At 44.0% G+C, this 8,342-nt stretch overlaps 1 long non-coding RNA gene across 1 annotated transcript; it reads right to left on the bottom strand.

Moving 5' to 3' along the window:
* Positions 1-4,745: 4,745 nt before the first annotated feature.
* LOC125321655 lies at positions 4,746-7,313 on the bottom strand. Its single transcript, XR_007201629.1, has 2 exons — positions 6,598-7,313; positions 4,746-5,490 (listed from the first exon to the last, which is right to left on the bottom strand). It is a non-coding gene; the product is annotated as an uncharacterized LOC125321655 (long non-coding RNA).
* Positions 7,314-8,342: the final 1,029 nt, after the last annotated feature.

The raw sequence follows: 8,342 nt of genomic DNA, 5'->3' as shown, positions 1-8,342 counted from the left end.
CACGACGTGGGGTTTCAGCCCTGATTAACTTTACAAAGGGCCATTTCTGAGCCACGACAGTACCTGCCCAGCCAGCTGCTTTCCATCCCACAGTATTTCAGCTATGCCAAATATGTGATAACACTTAAAATTAACACCAGTTCCAGGGTCATTCACAGGGTTAGGCATATTTATTTCTGTAAATTGAGATCTTATTAAAACCAGAGCGTGTTAGGAAACACTTTGAGCACATGGTGTAAAAGAGCCAGTCTCTCTAGAAGGACTGAAGGGAGGTTAAAAGCCAGACACATATTCTTTCATAGAAGCATGGAGATGCATCAAAGCAGGACAAGGCTGTTTTTCTGCTCTTTTTGTTTGTATAAAAGCTGTTTGGCATCTATATTGTATGTGTTTGTTTGTTTGGCAGTAGTCTGCCATATGGCTTTTCTCTTTTCTTCCAACTGCAGCTCTATGTTTTCTAAGAAACATAAATCAGAATGACAGGTAAAATAACTGAACTTTTGTCAAAAATAGATGCACCTCTAGTATTTTAAGAGCATGTGGATATAGCATGCACACATTGTGTTTTGGAGAGGATCTGGAGAGGGACAAATTCACTTCCACCCCTCCTCCCTCCATGAAACATCCTGTTTCTGTGCTCAGGATGCAGGTTTCCTTCTTTCTTCCACTTCCTTTCCTCCCAAAACATCAGTCTTTTAGGTAAGTGTCCAAAACACCAACCTTCTAATCTGCTCCAAAAAAAAGGAGTTAAAAGCTTTTATCAAAATCTCTCTTCCTTCCTTTCTTGTGTTTGTTTTGATTTGTTCCATTTCCCTCAAGATACGCCAGCTTCACTGTTCCAGACAGTCCTGCTTATGAAAACAGCTTAAAATATTTTCCTCAATGAAACCTGGACACCTGCCTTATTTCAATAATCTCTCAGTGCTTTCAGGTAAGCAGATGCTGTTGAGTCAGACCTGCAGATATTGTACTCTTCCCAGTCATTTTTGTTATTTAGAGTCTCTCTTAAAAAAATAATACCCTTCATCTGTATATCACCTAGTTCTCTAAGAAGGTTGGAAAAGGCCACTGAAAAGAAAATAGTGCACAACATCTGGAGGCTGCTGAGCCTGCTCTGCCCAGCCTCCTCCCCAGGCTGGAGTCAGCTGTGCATCCTGCTGACTCAGGCCCGCCACGTTTTCAGAGGAGTAAAATATGACTTAAAAAGTGCTAAAGTGTTCATCTATAATTAAAATTTGCCAGCTATGCCTAAACGAGTTCAAAATACCTTTTCCAGAAATCACTATTCCTATAAAATGAATTTTTTTCTTCTCAGGTCTAAGAATAGTTTTAATAAACGAGGGCATTTCTTACTAAGTTCTTACTTAGTTAGGAAGCAGTTCTTACTAAAGACATTGATTAAATTGCTTCATTTTCTAACCTGATCCCTCTGACTTTTGAGAAACCTTTCCTGGGCAAGTGCTGGCAGCAGCCCTCCCCTCGTGGGGCTTCCCTGCTATGCAGGAACCCCCGGTCAGATCCCACTAGCACCACCCAGCAGCACTGAGGGGGTGACCAGGGTTGTGATCACCTGAAAAAGCATCAGATGAAGTCAGTGCCTGCTTTGTACCTGCCCGTTGAATTATTAATATCAAAGGTCATGCAGCTTCAGAAAACGCCAAAATGTGGCATCCTTGCTCCTTCAGAGCTCTCTCAGCCAATTCCTCTCATTTTTCTCCATCACAATGGAGGCTCTTCCCCCAGCCACCGAGCTCCTGGAGCTGCTGGGGGAAGCACACAGCAGCAGTTTTGCTTCACAGCTGTATGCAATGCCTGTGCTGCAAACGCCAGAGCCCAGGCTTCAAGCTGGGAGATATTTCTGGGGAGATTTCAAAGAGAGTGCTGGCTGCTATGCAAAGTGACCAAGGTGTCTCTGGTGCAATTATCTCAGCCAGCTGTTTTCCCAGACATGTTTTGTAAAATTATTGAGATTTCTACTGACCTCCAGCAACACAAATAAATTTCCTCTGTTTTATCATATTTACCATGTGAATATGAATGACATTAACAACATGCAAATGATTATACAGGGAGTTGTAAGGACTTAAGCAATGCAGTTACCTGTCTCAAAACACTGTCAAGGCCACAGAAGGCACTTGCCATAAGACAAGCCACCACAGAGAGGACTTGAAATAAGCACAGAAGGAAGGAATTTGCAAAGGAGGGCACCGATTCCAGGCCTGGTGAGGCAAATCTGCGTGACCTGCTGGTTACTGCACGTGGACAAAAATTCCCACTATGGCAAAATGTGGGAAAGGAAACAACTGCTTACACCCATGCTGTCCCAAGTTACAGGAGCAGCACCTACACCTGTGGATACCCAGAATTTGGACTGTATAAAGGTGATAACCCAGAAGAACAACTCTGGGACCCCCAACACCAAAAACCAGGGTGAAGAAGGACCAGTGGGACACCACGGAATCCACAGGGTAGTGATATCTTTCTGCTTAATCTGTCTCTCTCACTTTCTGACCCCTTTCCTATTTCTTTCTCTTTCTCTGCCTCATACTTACTGTTAAATAAAATCTCTACTATTGACTTCAGCATATGTACTCATTTGCACCTCAATTTGGGCAGAAGCACCTCTTAAAAGCTGGATCATAACAGAAATCTCTGTCCTATTGGCATCACTTCAACAGAGTCAGAAGAAAATCTCAATGTAAGCATTTTCTCAGGTGTCCAAAAAGCTATATTAGGAATAAGGCCTCAGAGGAACAAAATAAATAATTCTGTTTTATTTCAAGTGTGACAAATATTTTTATAATTGTTCCTACTGCTTATTACTGACCCAAAACTCAGGGCAGATTAAAATATCAAGAGACAGGCCCATATGGCAAACATTCATGGTTATGCTAAGCATTTAATGGATGGATGAGCAGAGGGGGAAAAGAAGAGCTGCAGATTCTAACACTGAAAAGGACATTGGGCATATTCTCTGGGTTGTGAGGAGGGAGGAATATGATGAAAAGGGTGAATTGAGAATCATAGAATCATAGGATGGCCTAGGTTGGAAGGGAGATCAAAGGTCATCAGCTTCCCTGCCATGGGCAGGGACATCTTGCACTGGAATGGGAGGAAATAGCTGAGTTGAGATCTTCTCTTCTACCTTCTGTATTTCAATGAAGATGGAGTGTCTGGGAGAGGGGATGTCCAAAGAGACAGGGCAGCTGAATCCCATGTGTGCCCCAAAACACAAAGTTGGAGAAGCAAGTGTCCAGTGCCAGAAAGCAAACTAATAGGTTTTTAGGACACAGAAATCTATGAGGCAGGCTCTTGGGAGCTGAGTAGGGTTCCAGCCTCAGCTCCTTGAAGGCTGAAACCCCCAGTTCCTCCATCCAGTGCTCCTGTGCCCACCCTGGGTTGGGTGGGAACACCTCAGCAGAGGAAGCTCCACCTTGCACAGCTGCAACCCATCTGGACAGCAGGCTCCTCAAAGCATGCTTAACTTTGTTTACCTACAGCAAAAGCCCTAAAGGGGCTTTTAAGATGGTTAAGCTGCATTTTTTCTCATGTTTGAATCATGCTTTATTTCTCCATGCCATATGTTAATGTTGAGGTGGCTGGCCAGCAACACAACCCTGCCCAGGCAAACTCTTAAAAACCATGTTCGTGTTGCCTACAGTTTGGCTTGCAGAGATAAAATAATGTAATAATAAATCCTCCTCCCCCACCACTGGGGAGCTTTGGTTTTCCAAAATTAAATAACTTAGTGGATTGTGGCAGTGCACAATTTACCCTTTCAGCATGTGAGTCACAATCCACTTTAATTACTTAAGTAATTCAGTCCCCAAGCCTCGTTTACAGTGGGCACACAGTGCTTGGCATCCAGCCCGTGATTTGTAGACGCATCTGAATCTCCCACATGCGTGCAGTGCTCCCCTACATAAAACCTTATATATTCCTATGCTCCTTCCAGGAGTTATATATTATTTACATCATCATTGCAAACATGCCAGAAGAGCACTGGAGTTTTCTCTGGAGTTCAGCAGCCTTTTCATGTTCCCTGTGCCTGAAAGTATATTAAACATTCCTGCTTCATCCTGTACCTCTGCTTTACTGACTACACATCCTGTTTTATGCAGGGCAGTGCTCCCGCTCTATGTAGGTGAAGTTTTGTTTTCTCACATAATGCAGCTGAAAAGGCAGCTGTAAAGACTGAGAAAAAACAGAAGGAACCAGGCAATAGTAATATTTCCTCCTCTGAGCATTTGAAAGGGTTCAGCTAGAAGTGAAGAAGAATTGAAAACCAAAAAGTTAGATGGGATCACCAGCATGGAAACAAGCTGGGATTGCCTCTGCAGTAGTGGTAACTGATAGGATGGAACATGGAGAAAGATGAGGAAGGCAGCCCTGCAGAGTTCCCGTGTGCATGGCTGCTCTGCAAAGTACCTCTCCTCAACTGCCTTGAGTTCTGGGAAATTGTTTATGTGGCTTTTGGAGCCTTTGTTCTCAAATGGATCCTTTGCTGCTTCAGATATTGATCAGCTTACAAGATTCTCTGGGCAAACACAAGAGGAAAAAATTGTTTGGGAGACAAATGGAATATTGCAGAAAGTAACATTTCTAGAGCACACATTAGAACCAGATGTTCCACTCAAAAGTATTTGTGGTCAGGGACTATGCCGAGAAACTAACTGCTATAAAGAGAAAAACCCAGAACTGCAGCACACTGGATACAAGAAAAAGTTACACCAAGAGCAAAAATGTCGGCGACTGAATCTCAGACCCAGACTGGCAGGGAATCTGAATCGTTTATTCAAAGGACTGAGTTGGTTTTACACACTTTTCTAAGGCACACTATTTCCTTATATGGTGTGAGCTATCTCGTGTTGCCACATCAGCATCACACTTCGTAGGGGTCTGCCCTGTGACACCTCTTCCCCCAGGGCCCGGTGGAGACAGAGCCTGTCTGTGCCGCCATGTGCTCCTTTGTTCTGCCATGTGCCTCTGCAGGCAGGTTTTACAGCTCACAGCTCAATTCTACCTTATAATTCCCCATAAAAAAATATTGCAGAAGGATATATTAGGTGTCTTACCATCTGACAAGTCTAATTACAGGTTACTATCCAAGCCAGAAAAGGGTTGGATCCAGCTCCCACCTTTCCACAGATGTACTGCTGGATTTTGACCAAACCACGTAGGCTTCACTTCAGTGTTGACTAAGGACTTGAGGGCTTTGCTGCACTGAGGAGTTTTATTTTCCTCTCTCTCTGTGCCTTACTCATAAGCACTGGATGCAGCCGAGGGGCGGCAAGTCCTGGGAGGGCTGGCGGGAGAAGTGCTGGCATGGCAAGGTCTGCACGGCCCTTTCTCCAGGGCACCACACAGAGTGTGGGGAGGAGGAAGGTGGCTGTGAGTCCCTCAGGGCCTTTTCCATCCCAGCAGACTCTTCCTGGGGCAACAATCCCTTTGTAAATGGGGACTGGGCTGTTTCTCTGACATTTTGAAGAGCTGAGAGGGACAAACACATTGATACATTCGGGTCTCTCACTTGAGACAGTGATGGAAGATGCAGAAAAGCACACAAATAAAAATAAATACGTCAGCCATAAATTTTAAAAGCTTTACAGAAGAACACAGTTGTCACGCCAAAGAGCAAAGCTTCACCTGGCTCCATGCCCCGAGTGTGGTCAGAAGGGAACGCTCAGGTGAAGCACACGAGAAGCAATGCAGGCACTGAGTGACCCTCCCCTCTCTCACAGCTTCTGGTGACATAGGGACTTCTGAGCTTTCATCCTGGACACAATTTTGAGCAGAAACTGATGGCCCTATCCTCTGCCTAATTTCCCCATCAGCTTTTGAGCCCATTTGTTATTTTGGTCTCCCTAATATCCCATGGCCATGACTTGCACAACTTCACCACATGCTGGGTGGTGAAGTGTTCCCTTTTTAAACGCCCAGCTGATTTCATCAGCCCTTATTCTTATATTGTCAGGAATGGTAATTAATCTCTTTCCTCAACTACCCATTACCATTCATGACGTTATCAGGCTTCATCTCTTCCCCAAGCTGAAAATACCCAATGTATTTTGCTTTTCCTCAAACAAAAGTCACTCCATTCACTGAGCCTGCTTCTCCCTTTTTCTGGGGCGCTTTCAGCTCTCCATTCCAAGCTGTGGTGATGAGTTCACTGCATAATATTCAGGATAAAGATACATCATGAATTTATGTGGTAGCATTACTAATTTTTTCTGTTTGTTCTCTATTCTTTCCCTAACAATTCCTAACAATCTTTTTGACCACCGCTGAGCAATGAAGTGATTTGCACAGGGACTTGTCAGTAACAACTCCCAAATCTCCTTCCTGAACATCAGAAGCTAATTTAGAAACTGTCATTCTGGAGTGCTTTTTTCCCCCATATGCATCACTTTGCATCTATTGACATTGAATTTCTTCTGTCATTTTATTGCCCAATCACTAAGCATTGTAAGATCCTTCTCTAAAGGCGAAAATCAGAAAATTGATAGTGAAATTAGGCCAATTTCATGTTAAATGTATTTGTAATTTCATGGGAAGCACAGTCAATATGTGAAGAATGCAACTCAGAGAAAAACATACCTCTTGCTGCCAAAAAGTCCTGGGAAGTTCATTCATGGAGGATCTGACCTTTAGAGGAAATAAATTCTTTTCCTCAGTTGTGTGTGGCTGAAGGAATTACAGCTTTCCAGTCTAAACCTCGATTCTGAGATATCTATGATGCAGGGAACGCTGAATTTGCCAACCAGGCAATGTCTCAGGGGGACTAACTAAGCCTGTGCAATTCAGAAAGTATTGACATCCCAGCCAGGATAGCAACACCCTGACAAGGCTCTGTCAGGTCTGACAAGGCTGTGGGTTGGTGTCCTGACACCCCGGTGCAGGTACACCTCCTGCTTTGTTGTTTGCAGCCCCCTGGAAGTATGCTTTGAGAATTATTTTCATTAATAGCTTCCTCTAATGATTTTCAAGTCACCTGCATAGGCCATCTACACCTCCCAGCTGTTATCTATGTCACCAAAGGGCACATCCCCCTTGGAGAAGAACAAAACTGTTCTCTCTGCACAAGGAGAGAGATGAAGAGAACTTGTTTTCACTGTAACAAGCGAGTTTAATTGTGCACAAGGTAAGCCAGACCTGACACCTGCATGTGGGCGCCGGCATAAGCCATGAGGTAGCTCTGGTTGTAGACTTGCATGAATAAATCCTGCCCATGAAAAAGGTGACAGGACTTTGGAGAGGTTTGATGCCACCTCCTGTCCTTCTCAGGTGAAATGTTTTGAGCTGCCAAAGCCAAAGGTTTCCTTCCTTCCTCCCTTCCTCCCTTCCTTCCTTCCTCCCTTCCTCCCTTCCTTCCTCCCTCCCTCCTTCCTTCCCTCCTTCCTCCCCTCCTCCCTTCCTCCCTCCCTCCCTCCCTTCTCCCCCTCCACCATCCCTCCCCATTGCCTTGACTCCAGGAACCTTAATTAAGCGAATGAACAGACCTCTGCTTTAGCACACACAGTCTTTTACCCATGTTAAATGAGAGTTTGCTGCATCCAGTGTCATCACAACTCTGAAATTCCACATGGAGCACTTTTCACTAAGCTGCATGCAATTATTTGTTCAGGCTCTGGTTCTGTCTCCACTGAATGCAAGAGCACTGACTTCAACACAAGGAGTAGCAGGCGCACAGCTGGAAAGAGAAAAAATGTGAATTAAAAGTCATTTAATCTCATTTAATCACATTTCCTCTCCTCCTTGACCAACATATTTAGAAAATAAATAAACTCTCTGAAAAGGAAAACTATTAAGTTAGTTTCAAAGTCAAGTTCATGCCAACTAATATTATCTATTTCAGGACTTCCTGCCCTGCTTATCTCATTTTAATTAACCTATTTCTGACCTGGACCATGTGTTTGCCTGGCAGACACAGTCCCATTTCTGAAATTGCTCTTGGCTCAATAAAAGAGTCTGTAGTGGTGTTTGTGACCAACATTGCTGCTACGTATTTCCTGTAGCAGAGCTAAGGGCAGCATGAGAGGGAGGCTGGGAAGCAGATGTGGAACAGGAGTATTGTGGAGTGAAGACAGGGATTTTTGCTCTAAATGCTGCACATTGAAGCAGTTGATAAAACAACGTGGTTGACCTGCTCTGTCTCCCTGTTCCTACAGCTCAGATGTCTGGACACAGTCCTGGAGCCAAAGAAGGCACAATCAGCAGAATTTCTATTCATTTTTATCTTCTAAAGTGCAGATTTAACATCCTCCTGTGCACAGTGACAAACAGGCCATTGAGGGTGATAATAAACTTGCTTCCCAAATGGAGTCCATCCTTTTATTTAAAAT

The sequence above is a fragment of the Corvus hawaiiensis genome, chromosome 2, assembly GCF_020740725.1.
Source record: "Corvus hawaiiensis isolate bCorHaw1 chromosome 2, bCorHaw1.pri.cur, whole genome shotgun sequence".
NCBI classification, from domain to species: domain Eukaryota; kingdom Metazoa; phylum Chordata; class Aves; order Passeriformes; family Corvidae; genus Corvus; species Corvus hawaiiensis.
This window is presented reverse-complemented; position numbering and strand designations above follow the sequence as displayed.